The sequence below is a fragment of the Rhinolophus sinicus genome, linkage group LG02 (assembly GCF_036562045.2).
Source record: "Rhinolophus sinicus isolate RSC01 linkage group LG02, ASM3656204v1, whole genome shotgun sequence".
Taxonomy (NCBI): Eukaryota; Metazoa; Chordata; class Mammalia; order Chiroptera; family Rhinolophidae; genus Rhinolophus; species Rhinolophus sinicus.
Window position 1 is genome coordinate 8,241,221 of NC_133752.1, and position 24,523 is coordinate 8,265,743.

General features: G+C 39.8%; 2 long non-coding RNA genes across 2 annotated transcripts in view; one reads left to right on the forward strand and one right to left on the reverse strand.

Moving 5' to 3' along the window:
• LOC141569205 (uncharacterized) overlaps window positions 1-24,523 on the forward strand; it is a 54,897-nt gene that overhangs the window by 21,647 nt on the left and 8,727 nt on the right. The window contains exons 4-6 of the long non-coding RNA XR_012492677.1: window positions 9,845-9,989; window positions 18,735-18,830; window positions 19,881-20,171. This is a non-coding gene — a long non-coding RNA (uncharacterized LOC141569205). The remainder of the gene's footprint in view (window positions 1-9,844; window positions 9,990-18,734; window positions 18,831-19,880; window positions 20,172-24,523) is intronic.
• LOC141569207 (uncharacterized) overlaps window positions 1-24,523 on the reverse strand; it is a 246,944-nt gene that overhangs the window by 5,500 nt on the left and 216,921 nt on the right. The window lies entirely within an intron of this gene.

A 24,523-nucleotide genomic window follows, 5' to 3' on the forward strand; every position in this document is an offset into this window, starting at 1 on the left:
TCTCTGAAACGTCCTGTTTTCACTATAGAGATTAACAAGTGATGTTATGTCTGGTCTATGTATCTACATATCTACTGGGTTTAGGACTATTTATTTAGCACTATTTTAGATAAGAGCCTTAGTTCAGTGATATCCCTTGCAGAGTACAATAGTCAGGCAAATGGTCTTGCTGAAAGTATTAGGAGATGCACAAAGTTTACCTGAAGACTATTGTTGGAACAGATTGGTCAATGGCATGACTAGGTCTCTGCTCAATATGAATTCATGCCATTATCTGGGGTCATCCCTACTAAATCATAAATGTTTAATCAAGACTTGCCTTTATCCAGACTTTTAGATTATAATTTACATGTAAACAAAAGCATAGTCTTGGTGCTGCAATGTCAACAACTATTCTGGGTTTATTTTTGTTAGGATAATATTTAGCAGAAATAAAGTATTAGAAACTAAACTGTGGTTGTTCTGGGTATTTATATGCAGAAACCCAAAACACTAATTGGAAAAACACACACATGCATCCCTATGTTCATTGCAGCATTATTTACAATATAGCTAAGATGTGCAAACAACCTAAGTGTCCATCGATAGGCAAATAGATAACAAAGAGGTGGTACATATATACAATGGAATACTACTCAGCAGTAAAAAAGAGTAAACTCTTGCCATTTGCAACAACATGGATGGACATAGAGGGTATGGTGCTAAGTGAAATAAGTCAGACAGAGAAAGACAAATACCATATGATTTCACTTATAAGTGGAATCTAAAATACAAAATAAATGCACAAGCACATAGATACAGAGAACAAACTGATGGTTACCAGAGGAGAGAGGTTTGGGGAGGAAGAGTGAAAAAGAAGAAAGGATTAACATACGCAGATTATCAGTTATAAAAACAGTCATGGAATATAAAGTACAGCATGGGGAATAGAGTCAATAACATTGTGATATTACGTATGGTGTCAGATGCGTACTGGACTTACTGGGGTGATCACATCATAAGTTATACAAACGTGTAATCACTACGCTGTACACTTGAAGCTGATACAATATTGTAGGCCAAGTGTAATTGACAAAAAAAAAAGTAAACTGAGTAGATGGGCTACCTATATGCCTTTATTGATTCAGTTGAATATTAGGATGGACTCAGAGTGATTCTACGTAACTGTCAATAATGAAATCCTGAGTCCTTTACACTGGAACTTATGAAGATCCATTATGAAGGCTTTTGTTGAAAAGCATGTACTCTGGAAAGAAAATGTTATAATTATTGCTATGTGCTTAGTTAATAAGCAACATGTAATCATAAGTATTAACCAACAGAAGCATCTAGTTCTTTATTAAAACCTGCTAAAAACCCTTCACCAAAGCTTTTTCTTTGTGTTGTCATGTTCTACTGCTCTCTACTTGGGAGGAGGGTAAAGCGTTCAATTTTGTTCTGTGTATTTTTTGTATTAGGATATTGAATCCTTACAATTTTTGTTCAGCATACTCTAATTGTTCTACTGTTGAAATGTTCTCTCCAACTACTCATTTCCCAATTGGTCTCAATAAATATGGTCCACCTATTTTACTTAGTTTTCTGAAAATTGTGCCTCTCCTTGTGTATTCAATGCTCTGGCTCTGTGGTCTCTCCCTGTGATGGGATTGAAGTCTTAAGCCCTTTTCAGAAAGAGTTATATCCTCATTGCGGTCCATGCCAGTGTCTGGGTGTCGTTATCCTTCCTGTGGAATATCACTAAATATCTTCTCAGGCAGTAGAAAATCTGGAGTTTTGTTTATTTTGTTTACTGTATAGTGTACTGAAGAGTATGATTCCCATTTGACAGCTGCGTCAATTGCGGCTCACTGATAAAACTTGCCTGAGTTCACATGACGAAAAGGTATAAGTATTTGGACTGGAACCTAGGACTGTCTGACACTAAACTCTTTGTTCTTTATCACTGTTATCTACAGTCCCCCTGCCTTTAGTCTCTCCTAAATCTGAGTGTCCTGTGACTGTGTAACACCTGCACAAAGCTGAGGCACCATGGTTCTTCTTTAAAAAAATTTAAATTTCATAACAGCGTGAAAAGTATCCAGAGGCACCTGAAAGTTCTTCCATTTGTCTTCCTGCCTCACCTCTTTTGTGTATTTATGACACTTTTTAGTTGAACCTTGCAAATAGTGATACTGATCAATTTTAGAAAGGCAATGGCTTGGCCCACTAAGCACAGAAATGCATCTTAACATGTTTTTACAATTTGAAAGTCTCTGTGTTCCCTGGAAACAGTGGATAAAAAGAAAATGCACACACTCAGATCTGTGTAATTCCAATGTGAGTTATCTGAGGGCCGTTCAGCGACCTTCAATTGTTTCCTTTGCCTCATCTTGTCAATATTTGATACTTGTAGAAGGTGAGGGTGGGGAGAGAGACAACCTTATTTGCAAGATTGCTGGCACACACCTTTGTAATTACTAATGATGAAAGTGAAATCTAATGTTAGTGAAGCAATGAAAGCTCGGTGTCAATGTAACTGCTGATTCAGTGGATGGCAAAAAGAAAGGGTATTGGTTATGTTAAAGATCATTAAAATGTACCTATTTAGAGTCTTTGAAGCTGGAATTAAAAGCCAAACAAAACCAAACAATAAAACAGACTTAGAACTACTGAGCCAGGTTCCAGAAGCCTCAGTCTTTCTAGCACTGCTAATAGCATTGGCATTTGAAGGTAGCCATCAAATGTCAAGTCATGGTTCCCAAGATTTGGCTCCATGTGTTGTCACATAGATTTGATAGGAAACACTCCTGGGAACTGTAAGCAGTGACCATGAGAGTGTAAGACGGAAAACAAAATTATCCTTAGACTTGAAGAAGTGAAGTAACTTGCCTACCATTTTGGCTGTGTGAACATGGGAAAATCATTTGGCCTCTGTAAGCCTTGCTGTGGGGACAGAGCCAAGAGTGCAGTTTCCAGGCTCTTGGGCTCACAAAGAAAGGTGCTGGCTCAGGTAGTAAATGGCCATCAACTGTGATTGGATGGCCATCAGCTGTGGCTAGTTGGCCATCAACTGTAACCAGTGAGCCATTGGCCACTAATGTAACTGCTGTGGCCACACTAACAGAAAATGGGGGCTAGCAAGAAGATGGTGGCTGAGCTAGCAAGAGCAGATTGCACAGAGGCGGATGCCACCAGTGAGAATATGGTGATATGACTCCCCTACTTATGGCTCCGTGGGTGTTCCTTTTTGGCCTCACCATATCCTGCGTTCTTATGTGGGGAGCGGGAGCTGAGACCCCGCAGGCTGCCCCGCACGACACTTGCATTTCTCGTTTGCAAAATGGGAATATGAAAACCTGTTTTGCAAGGTCACTGTGAGGATTAAAGGAAACACAGGTTAATGAAATTCATATTTGAGATGCTGTATTTGAAAGAGATGGAGGTGGCAGCACCCCTGACTTCTTATATTAACCATTTCTTTTATTTTCTCCATTCTGGTGCTTTGACATCTGGGACTTTGCTGACTTTGGAAGGACTGCCTCTCCCAGGGCTAGCCAGTTCCTAGAGATAGTAAACAACTTGCCCACTGAACACGCTTTTCAGATGCAAACCAAACACTTCAGAGTTCAGGACCTGACCCCTTCCCTCACTGGGCTCTTATACTGTGGGCTCTATCGCTCCAGGCACCAGACAACTGGCCAGGCGCTAGAAAACTAGGGACAGCTCCTAGGCACCAAAGCCTGCTGGAATTATTCAAATTAGCCAGTCCTAAACCTGCTTGCCCTGCCTTGCCTCTTCTTTCCTGGGGAAACCACAATAAAGGCTCCTGTCAACAGTTTCTTCCTCTCCGCTGCCTCCTGACCAAACTCAATGCTTCCCCATGCCCACACCCACATCCCATAGCTTGGCATGCCCCCTCCTTTTGGGATCTGTGAGTGTAAAATAAATCTTTTCATTGGCGGCCGTCTCCCAATCTATTGACCTTACCATGCCTAAATAATAATACAACCTATATTAAGTCCCTCTGCATCTCAACACTCACCATCCCAGAACCACTGTAAGCCCAGTTTGAAACCACAAAGAGAGTGTAAAGTGCTGGGCAGAAGCAAGGACCCACATTAGGCCCAGCACATGGCAGAGATTTTGGTCTTGCTTTTTCCCTCCTGACTTGCCAGAATCACTATGGCTAATGGCATCTATTTTCTCCACCTTTCGCTCATTCATGTTATCATTCCCAGTGGGCTTCTTAGAGACAGACCAAGATATCCTGCTACAAAATCTTTTTTTCCTGGTCATTTTATTCTGTAACTCTGTATGTGCCAACGTGAAACATAAAAGCACCTGTTACAGAGGCATACTGTTCACTTTTTGTGACATTCTGCCAGCCAAAGTGATCCCTATGGACGCCTCTTCTGAGAGGAGCTCATTTACTCCAAGCTTGACAGTCCAATTCTACAGTCCAGACGGACACTGCAATGAGAGGCTGGCAGGACTTAGGGAGCAAGTACTGAGCTGTGTTGACCTTTCTTATCAACTCTTTCTTTTCCAGCCCTAGTACAGAGCATTTTAGAAAAAAATCATTCATTCACTTGAATAAATCATGCTCTGTGCCCAGTGCTGTGCCCAGCACTAAAGATAGCGATACAGGTAAATAACAACCAGTGGAATTCAGACTGGTTGCCACACTTGTTGGTCAAAGGAATAGCTGTGCACACAAACACGCTCCTCCTAAATTCCCAATGTGAAGACTCGCGTCTGGTAGTGTCCTGGGAGAGAGGTAGACCACCTACAAGGTTATCCACTGTCTAGTAAGGGGAGAAAGAAAAGCATACACAGCGTGTGATATGAGGTAGGAGGTAAGTGCCACGAGAAAAATCCAGGCTAAATATAATGGACATCTGAAAAACAGGAGAATATATTTAATTGGGAGACATCGGCTATCAAGACTTCATGAAGAAGGTTGCACTGAGCAACTGATATAATTTAAAGTCATGAAAGGAAAATGGAGAAAAGAAGTTTCTGGAACAGTGAAGAGTAAACAAGTGCAAAGATAGTATCATTGGTTGAACTGTAGTCTCCCTCCTTCCCCAAATACACACACTGCTGTGCTAGTTCCCAGGACCTCCGAATAGGACCTTATTTGGAGATGGGTGTCTTTACAGAGCTAATCAAGTTCAAGTGAGGTCATTGGTGTGGAGCCTAACCCAATAGGACTGATGTCCTTATAAAATGGGGAAATTTGAGCATCTATTTGAATCCTGATTCAAACAAGTCAGCTGTAGAAAATAAAGTATTCGCTATTATTTCCCTGACCAAATCAACTTCACTTATTTATTTTATGTTCCTGTTCACACGAGATACTTGATCCTTACTCTAATCTAAACCACCTCCTTTTGTTTTGTGAATTAATCTGAACAGGACTTGAATATTCCGAACACTCTAAGGAACATAAAGGCAGAACTGTCGTCTGTCTTGTTCACTGCTCTGTCCTCACTCCCTAGAATATAATCTGGGACTTTGTAGGTGCTCAATTAATATCTATCGAATGAATGAGGGAATGACTTATATTTAATTAGGTATAGAGCGGGGGTTTCTCCCCATGTTTTCTGATTTCTCAACCTAACATAATTGTCACCTCACCAATACAGTGAATGCTATTAATCGTCTGTCCCGTACACCCTTGGCTCACCTGAGTTCACACATCAGTCAGTTCCCAGCATGCTCTCAGCTTCCCACCATTTTTTTTTCCCCTTCCCTGCCTGATGGTTTTCTTCTGTGGGCAAGTAGGCACAATGCAGAAATGCACAGCCCTGGGAAGGCCCCAGGAGCAACCCTCAACTAACGGGAGAATGGGAAGAGGTGAATAAATGCTTTCCACCTTCTGGTGAGGCAATCTTGAGACTATTTCATGTGGTGCCTCAGAGGACCCAGGGGAGAACTGAATCTAGTTTTCTACAATAGTTACATGTTTAGGGAAGTTTTAGGAAAACTTGAAATCTCACACCTGTGCCTTATCCCTGCAACATGTGTTATTACAACTTTCTCCAGTGGAAAGACATAGCTGTTCCAAAATCTTTACATACATTTAAGCCTCACAAGTCCTTGGGAAGTGGTGCTGGTATTCTTAATTTAGAGATGAGGTCACTGAGCTCAGAAAGGGTAACTAGTCTATGTAGTATGAGAACTGCAAGTACTGTAACAGCCAGGATTTCCATCCAGCTCTGTCAAAACACAGATGCCATGTGTTTTCAGCTTTAAAGTGGTACATTTCTGCATTTCCAAGCTAAGGTGGTCAAAAGAGCTGAATTAAATTCTTGGTTCAATAGCTGATTTAAGAATCTCATTTTTACCCCATTCATTAGCAAGTATCTTCTTTTTCAGCATTCTGGGTGCTTGAACAGAAGAGAAGATTTATGTCCTATAAATCACTGCCTCTTGTCTTTTCACCATTCCTAAGTTCTTAAGGGGCGAGATGATGGAAAATGAAAAACATTGGGAAAAAGAAATAGAAAAAGATAAAATCAAGTCTTTTCAGTTTCAAACCTCAAAGCTATTTTGAAGATAAATGGCATACCAAAGGGATAGAGTTAATCTTGGACTTAAGACAAGCCCCTGGTGGGGTTTTCTGCTTGTTTGTTTTACTTACGCGATTGTGGCTTGACAGTATTTTGCACCATCAGACACATTTTCAAATCTATGATCATACACTGGCATTAACCATGTGAGCCCTTTGAAAAAAATCTAGAGTAACAGTAAACAACTGAACACAATATTAGCACAAGGACCAGGGACCCCACCGTAGAAGAATCAGAAGTGACTGAAGAGGGAGAAAGCAATAGTGAGCCTGGAGAATTTTCTTCAGGGGAAGATGGGGTCTGAATAAATAGCCTAGGATGGTTATGAAGGCTGGACTCCAGCCCCTTTCATGCTTGGAACCATTTTGTTAGTCATATCAACACTCTTTTGGACTAGGAAGCACTTCTCATCCACATTTTTTACATAAGCTGGGGAGCAGAGAAGTTCAGTGACCTTCCAAAATTCAGCAAATAAGTCGGAGAACTGGGGTCCAAAGTAAGGCATTCTGATTCTCGAGCCTATGTTTCACTGCTATACAAGGCTGCTTAGTGCAGTGTGTGAGCTGGAACACATTATCCCCTATTAGTGATCCTTAACTACAATTAATTAGGAAGACCTCGGTGACTAATGCAACAAGAGACATTCTTAACCTTCATTTTTATTTTCTTTTTAATGACATGAAACAGATGGTTGCCAGTTACCAAATTGCATGTTCTCTTTTATTTTCCCACTTGTACTTCCCACTGCCTTTTTCAAGATCTTCTCTTTATTGCTTGCATAAAAAAAAACTATTCTCCTGTTAATCCCATAGAATAGATGCATGTTTGCTATGGAGATTTCCAGCCACTCTTTCAGAGTCTATCACAAGTTCTGATTATTTGCCAAGAAGGATTGTTGTATTTATGGCGTGTGTCTACACCAAGGTGTGGACATGGTAACCCTCGAGATCTACTGTGCCCTGTGGTTCTTAGGATTTTCTGTAGTTCACAAAAAGCTAGTGATGGGATTTCTCAGTGGCAGCAGCTCTTTTAATTACTGGAGGATTTGCATGAATGACATGACTGTCCAGCTGTTGAGAAAAAGCACACTTTCCAATGTTCCTTTTCGGTGCCCTTGGACCAGCTCTAGAACTAAGCCCCTCATTCCCAGAGTGCTACATTACACATGCACCATCACTCCCACCACTGCATCGTTGCTTGGCAACAGCAGTACTTATTCCACTGGCAAGATGGGAAAGAAACAAATGGATAACCAGGAAAACCCCCAGCCTTGTAATTTCTCACATCATTGTAGAAAGGCACAAAGTGAGCGCTCAGCCTTAATGCTATCTCAAAATTGCAGCCTAAAGATATTTTTGTTACAAGGAAGGTACTATTAGTATCCACCACACGTAAAATCAGGGACCCCTTTAGGTCTTAAAGCTGCAATGGTTCAGGTCGCAATCTGTATTTATAAACCTGATTACCTTGCTAAGTACTAGGGAGCTACTAGTGGTAAATGATCTGATAGTTACGATGCAGGTAAATTGATGTAGAGAAATCAATCACTCATCAAACTTTATTGAGGACTTATTAAGAACACTAATAGCTATCATTTAATGCTACCTTCTCTGTGTGTAGCTTCATCCTAAATGCTCTATATATCACCTTGCTTAATGCTGAGGACACTCCTTTGAGATAGGATCTCTTTTTTTTTTTTTGCCTTAAAGATAAGGAAATTACTGCTCAAACAGGTTAAACAAATTGTTCAGTGTTATGCAGCGTGTCAGATTGGAACCTAGGGCTGTTTGACTCCACAGTCTCTTAACCTCTAAGATCATTTGTCTACTCACTTGCTACTCACCAATCCCTGTGCCAGTTTCTGAGATATTTTACAATGCCAGCCATTCTAAAAGTTCTTATCATGTGCCTACTACATGGCAGCATTCAGCTGATGGATTGAGGCTGTCTGTCAGTTTTATTAATTCAATTTCTCTCCTTTAACTTCTTTATACCCTTTTTGATGGTGTGGGAGTCAGGTAGCGATCTGGGTTCTTATACTGACTCTCCAACTTATCAGTTTATGGGAACACTGGCAAATCAAGATGTATTGTCCAGAATTATCAGCCCATAATTATTTTGTTAGTTGTATTTGTCAAGGACTGTGAAGGCTCTGAGATTTTTTCATTTGCAAGTAAGTGAGTTTGCCACATATAGATGCCGACAGAGTATATGAGAATCTTGGGTCAATAGCAAAGGAATTTATTACTCATGGTATAGCAGACCATGGGAGCTTCCTTTCACACTGGTTCTTCTTGTCCCCAAGTCCCATGGAGTGACGCAAAGTCACCCACATAGAGGCTATATACTCAATGAGCCTGCATCACAGCTGAGAAACATCAAGCTTAGAAAATCTTAATCTTTTTAAGGGACTGCTAGCAAATGTGCCCAAAATTTGCCCCAGAGGAAAACATTATCTTCAACTTACTGGCCAGGAAAAAAAATATTCCCTGTGTTCTGGAGGGAGACACTATCGTTCAAGGATGTTTGCTATACAGACATCCTTGAAAAGTTCATCCAGAACAATGGCTGCTATAAGACGGAGAAATGTGAGATATTCATGGAGAATTGTCTCCCATGAGTATTATCAAGTTATCAGTATTATCAAGTTATCAAAAATTTTATGAGAAAATTGTCTGTATAGTGTCTTCCATAGAGAACTAATGTGTATTTCTTTAATAAGTGAATGAATGAATGAATGAATTCCAACAATTGTCTGATATTGAAATCCAAATGAATGGGATTGGGAAACATAGCAAAATATAAAAAACATGTGTTTGAGAATAAAAAATACCGCAGTTTCATAGTTGGTTCCATAGTTTTTATCTGTGGGATCTTGGATATGTTACATCACTTCGATGAGTCTTGGATTTCTCATTTGTAAAATGGAAATAATAATAAAAACACTTCAGTTATGGTGATAATTACATGAGACTCTGTCTGTGTCTGTATTTGTAGATACATACATATTTCTGTGCACTCATATTTCCTGTCTCATAGGAAGCAAACAATATATTATTATAAATTCTTACTTTAAAGTAATAAAAATAAATTCAAACAAACTTAAGCAAAGTGGTGAGACATAGGAATGTCTCACAAAACCTAAGTGCTAAAATGCATCTAACTTCCAGGAATGATGGGAAAGGCATAGAAGAATATGAGAGTCCTTTCTGCTTTTCATTACTGTTGTTCTTTATTTGTTTGGTTGATTTTTCAGTGTGACTAATTACTTCTTTTCTTTATTTCTTTAGATGTCTTTCTCTGTGCCTGGTACACATGGCAGAAGATGTAGCCTTCCCACCACACCAGAGATTTTATGTTTGGACCCAGCCAAATGGAAATATATTTTGTTTCTAATTCCAATATCTGGGGAAGAGATAATACTTGGCTCTTTGGGTGAGATGCTTCCCTTGGACCAATCTACTATGGCCTGGGGCAGTTGGGGGGCACTGTACATAGAAATCCTAGCTCCATGAGTCCACTTTTGTGAAAGAGGGATGGGTTCAGGCAACTTTTTAAGAAGAGGGGGAGGCAGAATCTTTAATATAATGCTATTTCTTCTTCTTCTTCTTCTTCTTCTTCTTCTTCTTCTTCTTCTTCTTCTTCTTCTTCTTCTTCTTCTTCTTATTATTATTATTATACCATGACATGGGTTGAGTTTATGTCACTTAAAACCAAAGAGTCTTGACTAATATACAGAATTAAAGGGAAAAGGCTGGAGAAACAGTCAGGAGCCAGACCATGCAGACAGCTCTAGACCACGTTTCACCTTGCTCTAAGAGCAATTGGAAACCACTGAGTGGTTTTATTCAGCCATGGTCACATGCAAACTGCAGAAATGACATCCTGGCAGAGAATGGCTGAAAGGGAGAAAGACAGGAAACATGAAAGTCATTTAGGAGTTATTGTGGGTGAGACGTAATGTCAGCCTGGGCCAATATGGTGGCAGCAATGCAAAGAGAAGTGGCGGGACTTCAGAATTGGTTGGAAGTAGTTTGAGCATGGTTTGGTAATTGATCAGAGTGAGGGAAAGGAGCAAAACAGGAGATAAGGACATTGCCCAGTTTCATTCTTTAGTAGTTGACAAATGTAGACAACACATTCTCTGTGATGAGAAACCCAGAAGGAAGAGGTTTGGGACATGGGACTGATGAATTAGGTTATGGGTGAGTGGATGGTAACAGATGAGTAGAGATGGCCAGTTGGAAAGTTTAAATCTCAGACATGTTTATTAACACCCCCCAAAAAGAAGATCAGGACCTTCAAAGCATATAAAGTGTAAGAAAGTAGAGGAAAAAAAGCTGAAAAAGTAAAATGGGGGTGGGGCTGAATAAAGAACTATGAACACAGTACCAAAATTTAAGGGACTGGTTTGCCTCTCGTTTCTGTTGTTTTGTAACTGTAAGAACACCTCTGCTATAAGGTGATCGAAGGAGAACTGATCTGGGTGGTGCACACACAGTGCAATACTATATAGACGATGTTTTATATAAATTTACACTTGAAATCTATATCATTTTACTAACCAATGTCACCCCAATAAATTCAATAATAATAATATAAAAGAACACCTCTGAAAATTCAAAGGGAAAGATAGAGCTGAGACAATCAGCATAAGTAAGCATGTGATTAAATGATTAAGTATTGACTTCAGGGAATCCCCTTGGCGAGCCTTGGTTTTGCCTATTGGAGCCACTGATGTTGAGACCTGGATGGATGACACTAGGTTTTTTTATATGGCCACTTATGATTTCCAGCATCCCAATGGGCTGTTTTGTGTTGCTTTATTGACTTCCTTATATTTTCTACCTGCAGTGGACACGACAGAATATTCTGAGAGTTCCCTGCCCTGTCTTGCTTGCTTGGAAGGATGCTTCTCCCTTCCTTGTGCCGGCCTGAGTTTGCCATTGTGCCAACAGAATGCAATAGACACAGTATGACTGCAGGCTAACGTCTTGTTCATGGATCACATGGTTTTTATTTTCCAGAATGTATACTCACAACAGACTGCATTGTGCACACTGCTGCAAGAGCATTGCTCACAAAAGCACAAGGGGAGTTCAGGGAGAGGGCTGAGGGTGGTCCTGTGGGGACTGCAATTTATGGGTGTGACTGGCGCCATGGCTGCTGTCCTGCAACCCAAAAAGTGCTGCAGATTTCAAGCCTATTCAAAGCTTTCTAGAACACATGTTTCTGGACAAATTTACATGAAGCTCAGTTAATCTTCCAATAGCTTAAACAAACAAAGTAATAAAATAAAATAAAATAAAATAAAATAAAATAAAATAAAACAAAACAAAACAAAACAAAACAAAACAAAACAAAACAAAACAAAACAAAACAAAATAAAATAAAATAATAAAATAAAATAAAATAAAATATAAAATAAAATAAATAAAATAAAAATTCCTCTTGATACAGCATGACTTTTATGAAAATACATTGGGGTAAAGAATGAAGCTGAGGCAATAGGCCTAGCAAGGTCATGAAATAGCCTTGCCATTTTTATCTCTCTGAAATCCGGTGCTTATTCATTTTTCAGGAAAAAAAAAAAAAAATGACACAGTAGCTGGACCAAAACGTCAGCATATTTATGTAGGTAAAATAAAAAGATTTAGAATATGACTGCTATGCTATTTTTCAGTTCTGTAATCCTGGACAAGTTTGTTCCAATAATTTATTTTTCTTTACCTATATAATCAAGATGTTAATACATAACTTGGCTTGATGCCTATTGACTACATAGAGAAGTGTCAGGCACACAATAGCAGGGCTCAGTAAATATTATCTACGAATATTATTATTTTTCCATTGTACACGAGGAAATGGAAATTTAGAGCATTTAAGAAATGTTTTAAGCTAACACAAGTAGTAACTAGAAACGTTAGGATTTCATCACAAATCCATCAGAAGTCTTTCTTTCCAAGACTGTTTCCAGATTTCAACCAGGGTAGCACAGGCAATTCCCATGCAAGTGCCTGCCTGCCTCCAGCGGGTAATGGGCATTTAGAGGGCTCCACTGCCAGTCCCTGCCCATATGGGTTTCCTTAGAACGTTTCTTTATCTTGTGTTCATCACATATAGACAAAAATACATGATATTAATTAACAGTGGTTGTAAATTCAGTTCAGAGGCATCAAGGTGGGAATAATTTATTTGTCAGCTAAAGGAAAAGCAGGTTGGACCCTGCCATAGGCTTTTATGCAGGGGCGATAGAATGGAAATGAATGATTCCCTGCTACACAGTCACGTACCCAAACACCTCCAGGCAGTCGTTTGGATCAAGTATACAGAAAATGCTAAGCTGGCCTCTAATCTGATGGCGGTCATTATGCATAATGCACAAGAAAAGGGTACTTCTTAAAGTAAATTTCAATCTATGCTGGGCAACGGGGAAAATGTCACCCATTAGAGTGAGTTGAGAATTCAAGGGAGATCTTTCCTCAGAGAGAGAAAACCAGATTCTGTCCTTTGATTAGGTTAACTTCTCCACAGACTCCAACTGCATTACGTCTATACAGGTGGCTTGATGGAAGAGTGTCGAGGAAGGTACATGGACGTCTGGATCTTAAACTTGGCTCTCTAAACTGCATGACCTTGGACAAGTCATATTTGCGCTGCGTATGTCAGTGCATAAAATGAAGTAGCTGGATTTGACTGGAGGCTTTCAAACTTCTCCCTCACAGATCATATACCTTTTGTTTATTAAGTGAATGATGCTGACTAATACACAATTAATTGAGTCTACATTTTTATTTATTAGATATCAATAAAACTGTCAACTTGGACTTCTGGTCATAGTGAAATAACTGACGTTATTGAATTGAATTTTTAAAAAATAATTCTGAGCAAGTACAAAGCAACTCCATGTTTAGATAGCTAAGAGCTCTTAGGGTGTGTAAACAGAAGAATCCTTCCACAGTTTTACCACCTCTTCCCGCACAGCCTACAGAGCTCTATTGGATATGGCCTGGTAGTGTCAGTGCCTGAGTGTGAGGCGTCCATTTTAAAAGACGGCCATCTTGAATACACATATGGTCAGTAGTAGGTTATAACCTAATAAAACAATCAGATAAGGAACTAGGTTACACATGAAGGTCTCCTTAGAGAAAGCCCTGGGTAACCTAGATAACTGACCACTTGAATGACCTCACTTCTCTCTTCTCATGCCCTAATCCCTACTCCTATGCTTTAAATCAGCCAATAAAAAGGGAACCTATTCAAATATAGATGCCCTACCCTCAGGCTCTAACAAAGGCAGGGTCCTGGGTCCAAACTCTCCTTCTCCTTTTATCCCTGATCTTGCTATGTGCCCTTCAGCCATGCTGCGTACTCTCTAGGACTTGTGAATAATAAACCTTGTTTCTCAGAGTTCTCTGATGACTTTTGCTGAAGTGCTGAAGTGCATCCTGCAGTCATAAGAACTATGAGGGCTGGTCTAGCCTCAGTTGGGGAACCAAATTCTATGGGGATTCGCTATGAGTAATACAGGCCCAGGTGAGTGCCTCAGGCATTCCTAGCCATAGCATCACTGTCGATAGACTGGTAGACACCACAGGCCTCTTTCTACACCTCACGTCTTATCTGCTGGTGCTCTCCCCTCACCCACTGTTCCATTCGAACACGGGCTTCCTTTCAGGTCCTTCGTCATAAGACTCCATTTACATTAATATGTTCTTCCCCCAGCTTTGGTGTAAATGCCACCTTCTCAGAGAAGCTTCTGTGGCCATGTTCTCCAACTTGATTTTCCCTTGTTAATTTCTATCACTTAACCCCGGTTTTATCCTCTTTATTATCTGTATAACATTTTCTATATATGAATTTCCTTGTTAATTTACTTATTTGTTGTCTGCCTTCCCCATTTGTGTGAAAAATCCTGAACGATAGCACCATGTTTGTTTGTTTGCTTTTAACCTATTTATTATAACCAGCGTGGTACCTGGTACAGAGCTAACAATAGCAGTTGTATAGAGAGACTGTAATATAAAAATCTTCATAAAACATGGAAAAGTAGTTTAGGAGTCTCCTCTATGAGTCTTAAGAAGCTCTGAGAATTGAGGAAGCCATGGAATTAGATGGTGCTAAGGTCCACTGAACCTCAAATAATCTAAGACATAGTTCTTCACCCTGTTTATCATTGACGTTTTGGACCACATCATTCATCGTTATGAAGGCTGTCCTATGTACCGTAGGATGTTTAGCAGCATTCCCGACTTCTGTCCACTAGATGATAATAGCAAACTTAATCAGATTTCCCCTGGGTGGTAAGAAATATCCCTGGTTGAGAACTCCTGACCTAAGATGACAAATTAAACCAATAGTGTTACAAGTTACATTGACTTTTAAAGCTGAGCCCATTTCTCTTTGCCAATTTTATGAACAGATTTCATTAACAAACATATTTATAATAATTGTTTTAAGAATGCCCCTTTTCTTGCCATGCAGGTGAGGGAGTTTTTCAGCAAAGAGTTGTAATAGCAACAATAGAAACCTTCTTTGACTGATGTAAGAAAAAAAGGACTTTATTAAAAGGCTGTTAGGAAATTATAGACTTGCCAAGAATATTGGAGAACTGAGGGCAGAAAATGGCCCAGAACAAGGTATTCTAAGCCACCAGAATTCCACCCCAATTCATGCCCAGTATGAATTTGGTCAGGCCCTGCAGCAGCTATTGCGTGATTACTGGATGTCCCAGCTTACGTCCCTCCTGTGGTCATCTTGGGTATTGCTCCTCTCACAGATGGACATGCTACCACCACTGCCACTGCCCCAGAAGTTCCTTCTTCCCAGTTCAGAGTTGTGTTATGTGCGTTTGATTAGCTGGACATGTGCCAAGTCCCAAGATGTAAGAGTGGCTATAAATGTGGCCTTTGATTTCTAAGGTGGGATACAGCTTCTGCTTCTTACCAGGACCATTTGGAGGGTGGGGAATTCACTAAGCATAGGAAAGCTTAGATTCCAGAAAGTTCCAAAGCAATTAATACGAACTAATTAAGAGATGAAATATGGCAATGATCCAAAATGTCCACAATGGAATGGAGCCAGTTATAGACACCTCTCATCTGTTGAAAGACTAAATATTTGATGTGATGTGATTGATATATTTATATTTTTCCTCAAGAAGCATATGGCAGTCTTTTCATTGGGAAATAGCAGGCCATAAACTGAGCCTTACTGTCCCACTGCCTTTCCTCCGCTTGGCTATGGCTCGGTAGACACAGTGTGACACCAAGTCCAGCCGTTCTGTGACTAGCCAGTGAGCCTTGAATGTGCACAGCAGGACGCATTTCCTTGATGCTCTTCCCCAAGGGGCATCAAAATGGCTCCTGAACATAGGCAGGCACATGATGTTCCAGCCACCACAGTGCAGCCGGGTTTGCTGGGTCTCCAATTTGAACTCACTGCACGTCAGTGTCTAAACTTGTCCTCTGTGGACCAGGCTGCATGACGAAGAGGCAGAGGCTTCACGGATAATTCAAGCTCCAGTAGTTGCTCAGCTCACAGGAAACAGCACCAGCTTTGCTTGAGTGGAAAACAGATTATAAACTGCAAACTCATTTATTCTACAAATGTTTGCTGTACTTAGAGAAAGGAGCTATCCATAATTTTCTTCGTTTCCTTCTGGAGTCAAATTGGTGTTCTTTGAATATTTCCTAGCAAAATAGGTCCAGTGAATGTCAGAGCTGGAGACGATAAGAGAACTGTGCTTTTTCTCTATGAATAGTAGGGACCTAATTCTTCTGTGCCTCATTCTTCATTTGTAATATGCTAACCATGGTATATTCAGAATTAGCTAGGTGATGCTGGGGTAATAAATTAACCCCAAATCTCAATAACTTAACACCATAACATATTACTTCTCATTCACATGGCAAGCCCAACATGTTTTTTCAGGAATTCTGCTCCATTGCGCCATACAATTCAAAGTTCTCTCTCTGTCTCTGTCTCTGTCTCTCTCTCTGTCTCTCTCTGTCTCTCTGTCTCTCTCTCTCTCTCTCTCTCTCTCCATATATGTATATATATATATATATATATATATATATATATACACACACACACACACATACATATATATATATATATATATATATATATATATATATATATATGACATTATACGAGCATAGTATAGACTGGTGTCTAACTGGATTGGTCAGAAAAATAGAGATTTTTCTGGAGGAAGTGAGGCCTGAGATTAGGCTGCAAGGATGAGGGGGGGTTAGCTAGGGCTTGCTTAACTTTCCTTAAGCAAAATACCATAGCAAGAAAGAACAGGGTGTGTGCAGAAAACTAATCATGAGAATCATGATGATAGAAACACAAAAATACAAGAACTTAGACCAGGGAGGAGTCAAATTATAGGAGGCCCGAGTCATCGTAATTAAGGTGCTTAGACCTTGTATACAATGGTGCATCTTTGAGGGGTTTCCATTGAAATGTAAAATGGTCAGACTGTTGCTTCTGAGAAAGTTTAACTGCAACGTGGAGAATTTGGAGAATGGATTTAGCTGGAAGGGATCTGGTGGCAAGGAGTTTGACAGGAGGCTTTTCATAATCCTGAGGAGGGAAAGAAGTGAAAGAACTGGAAAGGGTAGAGCAGAGAGGAAGGTTAAAAGACATATTTGGAAATACAAAAGTAGACATATTCAGTAATTGAAAGGATAGATGGTGGTGAAGGAAAAGGGAGAGGGTGTCTTGGTCTTCAGTTTGGTAACTGTGTGGATAATGGCCTCGAGATACAGAGTAAGGGAGGGCCAGCAATTTTGCTGAGTCATGAATTCAGATTTGGACGAGTTGATTTTGTGATGCCAACAGGCATTTTGAAGATACTATTGAACAGGCAGTTTGGTTCAGAATTTTGTAACTCAAGGGAGAAGTCTAGAATTAATATATATTTTGGACTTTATCTGCATACAGGTGGCAGTAGAAATCTTAAAAGTGGAGAAATGATCCTTTTAGCAATATGAACACTAAGGGGAATAGCAACCCAAGAATAACTCTCTAGGGAGCACCTCCACTTGAGGGGTTCATAGTGCAATGTGAAGTAGACAGTTAGTAAATAGACTGAAAATGCTGCATCACAGAGGTAGGAAGACAACGAAGACTTTAATGGGTCATGGACGTCAAGGAGTTAGATTGTTTAAAGAACAATTGTCACCCAATGGTATGAAATCCAAGAAAGTAAAGACAGGCATCTATCCATTAGATTTAATAATGGTCACATAATTGATCACTTTGGTTTGCATCAATTGCAGTGGATTGAGTCACCAAATATTTATGAAGCAGCTACTATGTATCAGGCCCTGGGTTTAGCATCGGGAATCAGGGTGAATAAAAAGGCTATAGTCGGGTCCTTGCAGAGCTTCATGTCAAGCAATAAACAGTCACACACTACAATGTATAATTAAATTTTGATAAATATTATGAAGACAAATATTCAAAAGTAAATTAGAAGTGAGTATATATTATTCTCCCAAGACTGTGTAATGAAGGGTAAACCAAGAGCCTGAACTGTACTTTTAGGTGGAGTGCAATCTGAGCGTCAAGAGAAAGTTTTTAGGATGAAAAAGATTTCACCAATTTTAGTAAAGAGACGGAATACACAGAAGTAAAACTATAGGAAAGAGAGGGAAAATGAATAGATCAAGTTCTGGAAGAAGTAAAGGAAAGGCGCTCAGTGCTTCATGTAGAGGATTTGGCTTTATATAAGAAGAGGAAACCTGCACCTCTGAAACGGAGAATAACAAACTGAAAAGGAGAGTGAAAATTTTGTCTGGTGGGTTGATATTCTTAACAAAGTAGGAGTCAAGTCTGTTTGATAAGAGTGGGGAAGGATGCATTTCAGTAGAAGAGTTTGGGAAAATGTAAAAATGAGTGACTATTTAAAAGCAAAGGAGCTATTTTATTTAAGTAAGTAAATAGCTTGCAAATGCATGTAGGCTAAATGTGTTTTATGACCTCTGATTCAGAGACAAGGCCATGTGTTCATCACATTTGGGCCTACAGCAAGGCAATACATGCCAGTACCTCTGATAGTTGAGTTATGGACTATGTAACTGAGTTCAGGCGAATGGAAGGTGCGTAGAATTAACATGAGATACTTCCAGGTTTGGCCTCTAAGTATCCTACATGACTCTCTAGCCCTAGGAAAACACAAGTTGCAGATATTGGGTCCCTGAGTCACCATCTGGAAAAGAATCACCAAGGAAAACTACAATAACTCTGGTAGGCTGTGGGGTGAGTGAGAAATCAACTCTTGTTTGCCTTAGATCACAGAGATTTCTTGATATATTTGTTATTGTCACATAGCCTAGTTTATCCTGACTACTATAACCAGTATTGTTATATTAATTTACTCATAATATATCCATCCAATAATTATTATATTGTTACAGTATTATCAATTGCTTTGTAGTTGTTCATTCTGTTTTTCTTTTAATCAGGGATGTGTTTGACAAGACACTGTTGTGCTTATTACTTGAATGTCTTCACTTATCTCTGGAGCATAGGATTTGGGCAAAGATAGCACATCCTAAAAGCATAATTTGTCCTATTGATAAGATCTTATATTCAACTACTGGGACCCATTTCCCAAGCTATTTCTTTGCTTTCAAGATCAAATTGCTCCTCTCTACATGTCCCTCAGAACACAGGCTCCTCAACGAGGCAGGTATTGATTGGCAAAGACAAAAAGAGAAAACACCTCTATTTCTTTCAATAAATAATTATACCTTCCAGTTATTTCTGACAGAATAGAACATGTAATATGAGTCCTTTCAGAGTCCTAGAGTCCAAGACTATAGAACTTAGAGGCAATCTACTTTAGCCCTTATTTTCTTTACATACAAGGGCCTGCCCTCCCCTGTTCGTTTCTCTTCAGCATAAAACCATCAAAATTCCCTACTCTCCCCTTCACCACAGCTGGAGTTTTTCTGCTATTCTCCATGCATATAAAAGCACATTGCCAGATATATAACAGCACAGGTTTGTGGTCAGACAAATGAGCATTTGAAATCTATTTTTGACAATTGTTTCCTGTGTGATTTTGAAGACATTCAAAAATAAGAGCTTAGAATCCTTGTCAACTTAAGAAATTATTTGACCTCTTCAAGTCTTCTATGGAATGGGAGTGAAAATTACATTAAGTAACATACGTAACACACTTAATGCAGATTTTGGCATATAGTCTTTAAGATTAATTATAATGACCAAAAAGTTAACTATCATCTAGGAGTACCCAATATATGCTGGGCACTTTTTTCTTTGTCTTTTTTTTTCTTTTTACAGATTATCGCTCATCCTTAAAAGTAGAACTTTCTGTGATGATGGAAATGTTGTGTATCTGTACGGTCCAATAGAACAGCCATCAACCAGCACATGTGGCTACTGAGCCTTTCCAATGTGGCTAGCTCAACTGTGGAATTTGTTTTCAATGTTGTTTAATTTGAATTAATTTAAATTTAACTTAGCCACAAGTGATTAGTAGCTACACTATGGGTCAACATAGCCTTGGAAGAACAGTCGGAACAGATACCACCTTCCTTTTATAAAACAGAAGAATGGTGTCAGAAATATTAGGTAAGTTATTTAGGATCACTCATCTACCTAATAAATGAGCTAGGATATTAGTCTAGCCATTCCTTGGCCATGCTTTTTTCATCTTCACTCTGTTGCTTCTGAGAATATTAACATTTATGGACCCTCAGCTCCCTCATGTGCAACACTTCTGCATTTATTTTAAGTAGCTTACCTTCTCTGAGACGTTGCTTAGCTCAGCTCTTTTCTCTCTAACTCAGGGATATTCTCTGTATTTTTCCATAGATACTCTCCCAACTCTTTCCCATATATTACCAGTGTCTGGTGAATTGTGACCTCACATTGTCAGCTGTGCTGTTATTATAATGTGCTTCCTTATCTTGTATTAAACTTCAGCCTGATTCCATGTGTTATAAGTGGTTGAAATCAGATGAAGCTGCTAAAACAGTGCTCCCTCAGCGCATCAAAGTCATTGTCCAGCTATCAAAAGCATGGATAAGCCTATCTGACATTGTGGACACTGAGCTGCAAACAATGGGAAAGGGGTGACGAGTGGGGCGGGTCAGAGCCCCTGGCCAGCCAACCCAGGAAATTGATGATGGTGCTATGTGGTGATACTAGGACATTTTGTCAGAGCAGAATTCACTCACTCACTGAATGTGTTTTTGTTATCACTAACACATTTAGCTGAAAATAGTGTCTCTAAAACAGCGTCACAGAGAGCGAGAGATGAGCAGAAAAGGAAGGTAAGACTGGAAGATAACTGTACGGATGATCAAATATGAAAGCAGCACATTCTGCTTTGCAGACAAAAGCACTGTTCCCTCTTAATTTGGAGGGTGCGACTTCTATCACAGCTCTGCAGGAGGCCACTTAGGAGGCAGGATAGTTCAGTGGAAAGAGTTCAGGCACTGGGCTCAGAAACTCAGCTCTGCCTGGCACTTCTAGGTGTCCATGCCTAGTTCTTTCTTCCTAACATCTATTTCAAACCTTGCTGGTTCTTCTTAAGCTTTTGCACTTTGTCGTCTTACTCCGTCACACTTAACAGATGCTATTTTCTCGACATTAAAGAGACATTAGAAGCCCTTGAAGCTACTAGAAGTTCTTCAAGTATCTGTCACGAAACTTACAAATTCACCCGCGTAGCCTTTCCTTCTTTCTTTCTGTTAAAATGATGATGCTTAGCTCTTTCTTCATAAGGTTAACCCCTCCGGCCTTCTCAGGGGCCTCACTCTGTTGATTTGACATTTTCTCCCCTGTACCTTCAGCATTTCCCTTTTTATAGACACGTTCCACCAGATTCTGAACCTGCTCAAGTCTGTCTCATTTGAAACACACACACACACACACACACACACACACACACACACACACCCCAAAACTTTCAACCACCCATTTCCCTTTTCTTCTCCTCACCTTCATGTTAATCTTCTCACATTCATTGCCAAAGTGACTGCCTCCGTGTCCTAATTCCACACTCATTCTTCAACTCAATGCAATATAGATTTAATGCCACCATTCTATTGGAACTGTTCTTACTCAAGTCCCAAATACCAGCATTTTTTAATCAAACGGGTACTTTTGGTCCTTTTTCTGAATAAACTCTCAGAAGGGTGTACCCTCTTTTCTACTTTCTCCAGTAAATGCTCACCTCTCTAACGCCTCACACTCTTCTTTTATTTTTGCCATTGTGGCTGCTCCTTGTTAGTTTCCTTTGTGAAGTCCTACTTATCTAGCAATACCTAAAGTCAAAACAGGGAGAGCTGTTGATTCAATATGCCATATAAGTGCTCTTGGTGCATGGGATTCTATCCTACATGTTTTTCCCCCTCCTTTTAAACTTATATCTCTACTTCTTAAGGCTTCATTACTATTCTAAACTTTCTAGGTCAACATCTTTTACATGTCCAATGAGATCCAATCCAATACCAACTGAGTTCCAGGTCCACAAATACAATTGTTAGTGGACAACATTTTTTAAAGCTAAAATATCTAAAAGGAAACTCATCATCTTTTGAACTATCATAAAATATTCTCACTTTCCCCACAGTTGCCCAAACTTTACATTTGGTAATTATGTTGGTCTTTACTTTCTTTCTTATATCTACATGCACTCAGTTACCACGTTTCCATAATTTCCTTTCCATTTCCAATTTCTACCATAGTTTACACTAGTCTCATCACTTCTCATCTATATTACTGCAACCATCTCCCAAATTTTCTTTGTTTTCTTTATTATCTCTTGCTCTCTTTCAATCATTCCCAATATTATTTATAGAGTGATTCGTTAAAGTAAAATTGAATAGGACATTCTTCCCATAAAATACTTATATGGCTTCCCATTGCCTATTGTATGATTCAAACTTGTTGTCCAGTCTTAAATGGCACTCTAAAATCCATCCTCTTTCATAAGAGCTTCATCTCCTGCCTTTTGTCTACATGTATGCTAATCTCTACGCATCCAAACATCTTTAAGCCCTTCTATTACTGGTTAACTCTATTTTCCTAAGCTTAAGTGACTTTTAAGAGAAGACCACTCTTATTCAAAAGATACATTTTTGAACAGGTATATCACAGGACTCACTAATGCTAGGTCCCTACTCATAGAGCATCTCAATTTGGATCACTCTCCTTATTCCATTGGTGCACTGCGGATGAAGTCAGGTATGCCTTCCCTGAAATCAAGCACAAAAAGACACTCAGAAGGTAGTGCTCTGGCAGTGAAGTGGCACAGAGACATCCTTGACCCTGGCAATACCTATCAGTTTTTAAGCAATATTTTTATAACTTTGGCAGAATAGGAAGTTTCTCACTCAGAATGGCACCTGGCCACTTACTCATTGGACAATCTAAACATGGAGACTTCAGATGCTACCTGGAAAAGAGGAAGTGATGATGCTAGTTACTGGCTGGCTTTTAGGCAAACTCTATTGTTGGCTACTGGCATTACCATTGGTAATAGTAGTTGGGACAGGGAAGATGAAATTTAGATGACCAAAGGAGAGAAAGGACTAGAGACCAATACAACCCTGACTATTATCTCTAGCTGTGCTATGCCCTCATCTCTTGCATCATTTCCATGATAATCAAAGCACTATGAATGTGAAGCAGACTTCATGCCTTTTCATCACATTACGCTATTCATTCCCCATCAGATAAAGGTCTTAATGAATCATTTCTGCCCCTTGTGAGTATCTCCTATAATTGATCTTGGCAAGGATAATGGAAGAGCTCAAAAAACAGATTAGATACAAGTACGATACATTTTAAGATAATTTAAGTAGACTAGTATTCTGAAAAGAAGGTCCCTATATTCTGTAATCTGTGCCTTCTGAAAGACTATAACCACTTAAAATAGATATAACTAATAAGCAGGATAAAGCTGAAGAATGACATGTAAGACATTCCTCTCCCAACTATGATTTAAGCTGCTTGGGTATGTCATGGGAGCTGGGAGATGAACTCTCAGGAGGTGTTTGTCTTTGAAGGCAGGGACTTCAGTAGGAAGAGAGGGAGAGAGAAAATGACAAGCCTGGTAGGTGCCTGTGCCTTGTCTAAATCCCATTAACTCACCCCTGAGGTCTCTGGAGAGGGAGTATATCTCAGTGGTTAAAAATGGGGGCTCTGCATTTAGCTGACCTGGGTACCAAATTGAGTCCATTCATTTGCTGATTGTGAGACCCAGGGCACATTGCTTACCCATTCTGAGTTTTGTTTGTTATCTATTAAATGGAGAAAAAATATCAAAGGGGCATTACGAGAAAGTCTTCCATGTTTAGGATGTAGCGCAGAGCTTGGCACGGAGTATGTACAGACTGCATATTAGCAATTAGAATTAGGGATTATGGAGAGAGAAGCTTCAAGCACAAACAGAGGAAGTGGCCCATAAGAGAGTCCCTAAGAGACAATCACAGTGGCTATAGCTTCTGTACTGAGTACGACATTGTGAGGGGTAAGGATCTCCAACCCCTATTCCCAGAAGGGAAGCCTGATTCTGGCATTGGCATCGTTAGACATGCCAGGAGGAGCCCTGCGCTGGGGTAGACCCTGCTGTTCTCCCCCAGAGCCCCATACACATTGGCAGTGATGGGTATTCTGAACTGCTTGTGGGCAAATATCACTGATAAGGGAAAGGAGAGTAAGGTGCAGATTGGTGTGGGCAATCCCTCTCCACTCCCTGGTGGACTCGGGGGTCGTTAAAGATCCAGGCCAGCCGCTGTGGTGACAATCAAAGGAATCTGTGTTATTAAAGTGACTCTGTTTAGCCCCATAAATGAAAGGTTTCCCAAAATACAGGGGGTACGTATTTTAGTGTGGTGCATTGTCCCTTCTACCAGATGCTCTAGTTTCTCCAGACACGTTTATAAATCAGAAGACTGCTTATTCCCTTGAGT